The sequence below is a fragment of the Callorhinus ursinus genome, unplaced genomic scaffold, assembly GCF_003265705.2.
Source record: "Callorhinus ursinus isolate GAN/ISIS: 27379988/994484 unplaced genomic scaffold, GSC_fseal_2.0 scaffold57, whole genome shotgun sequence".
NCBI lineage: Eukaryota > Metazoa > Chordata > Mammalia > Carnivora > Otariidae > Callorhinus > Callorhinus ursinus.
Window position 1 is genome coordinate 290,650 of NW_027397119.1, and position 2,261 is coordinate 292,910.

Genomic DNA, 2,261 nt, shown 5'->3' on the forward strand with positions numbered 1-2,261 from the left:
CCCCCCCCCCCTCGTGCATCTCACTAACCCCCTGAGCCTCAGTTCCCTCATCAGTTCCAGGGGACTAATCATTCTAACCTCTTAAGATCATTACAAGGATGAAGTGAGAAAAATCTGTTTTAAGGGGCTGAAATCCATGCCTGACATACAATATGGGCAACTACTTTTGTTAGTGAGAATTTCTAGTGATGCTATAAAAATAGTGATATGTAAAATAAAAATAAAATGGACATCTGTTTGGGTTTCCTTTGCTTACAGTTATAAAGCTCCTGCTAACCTGAAACCATGGTGGCAATTGAGTTCTGTTTTCATTTTGGTTTTTTTTTTGTGATACCTCTGCCCACCTCCTGATAAGGCAAAGGCAATTATTTTTCTGTATGTTCTAAAATTTATTTTTAATGTTTGGTATAAAATTATTCAGGCGCTTACCCTTCCTCTCCCTCCAAGCATCAGTGAGCATCAGACTGAACAAATTCCTCTCTTATAAATTCTTCTGATAAGGCCTTTCTGTGCCTTTTAGTCTCACCTACAACCTTAACAGTCTTCTCTACTTCCATGGATCAGATTTTCAGTAAATAAAGTGGGAAATGATATTTAAAATGCACACAAATTTAAGTGACAAGTAACAGATTTTCTCCTCCTGAGAAAATGTCCGAGGCACCCCAGGGGGCTCACGGCACATCCTCATGCCCTGAACCAACAGGGAAAACTCAACATTCATCATAATGGATTTTTAACCTATTTGTAAATTTTAATCAAGTTGTTTTTCAGGCAGGTTTAGTAAATATTTGATTGGTGAGACTGCACATAACAAAAGACATCTATAAGCCCAGAGTCCAATGGTAGGTGGAAAATTAAATGATTCTCTAAGAAAATGGAAAGAATTCTGTTGGAGCCAATTAATACCAAAGAATGCAGAGGTCTGATGAAGGGGGAGGCTGAGTAGAGAGAGAGAGAGAGAGTGAGAGAGAGGCCAGAACAGATGTCCGAAGAGAGCCACAGAGAAAAGTGAACTGCGGAAGAGACCAGCTGTGCTCTGCCCACATCCCTAACTGGAGGCTGATGCAGGCACCGCCACAGAGCCCTCCCTGACGGTGACCCCCGTCCTCGGGAGCCCAGTCAGTGGGCCCACGGTGCTGGCCGTCAACACTGTTGGAGCAAGTCTTCACCGATGAGAGGAGGGAACTGGTGGATAAATGCTCCAGGTGCTCACCTGGAGAGGCTACTCAGAATTGTGTCCCACATGCTCTCAGAGCACAGCCGGCGTAACTGAGCGCCCTTTAGCAACCACAGTAACCACCCCAATCAGGCTCCTTCCTTCAGCGGTCCTCCCTTTCTCATCTGATCACCTCACTACCCACTCGCTGCTTTCTGGGCCACCCTCCAAGGAAACTAGTAACCCACAAATCCTTGTCTAAGGGGAAACCCGAAATAAAGATCTACCGATTTCCTAGAAGCAGGTGCAGGCAAATGGCTTTAAGGACCATCAGTAGTTACCTTCCATGTTAGGTCGGTTTCTCTAACAGTTCCAGCCCCTCTGTTACATCGAAAGTCCAGTGAAAACCTTTGAGACCCCACTGCCTCTGCAGAGTATATTTGGTGAAATAAGAACAAAAAAGGCCAACGTTCCCCCATAGAGGCATGTGAACAAAGAGAGAAGAGACGAACAAAGGGGCTGGGACACGAATGAGAGATTTCAGAGGATGCAGGCCTTGGAGTGGGTGGTGAGCAGAAGGAACAACAGTGTCCAAGATACCCCAAGATACACAGGGGATTGATGGAGGTTTCTCCTCATGTGGAGGATACTTGCTCAGACCCTTTCACTTTTCAGATGGAGGACTTGGGAACACACAGGTGGCCTCCATGTGGGCCTCATTCATCAGTCTATCAGAGTTTGTTTTCTCAAAATGGAAGAAGGAAGAAGGAGGTCCAGACACAAACACGAATCCCTTTCCTGTCAAGCAGAAGTCTAGAGGTAGCATTAGTGAGACAGAGGGCAAGTGCATGGAGGTTGGGTAAAGGGCAGGACTCCCTTCAAATGGGGAGAATGGACCAGGATTTGGAGGTGTGTTGACATTTAATCTAAGTACTGAAGACCTGGGGGATTTGCACATGTGGACGTGTGCAGTGAGGCAATCCGGGGAGATGCTTTGCTGTGAGCCCACGTCCATGTCCAAGGCCCTTACAGTAAAGGAAATGCACTAACTTTATGTAATGGGTGTGTTTAGGGACCTCATTAAGGACAGACCACAAAGACAAAA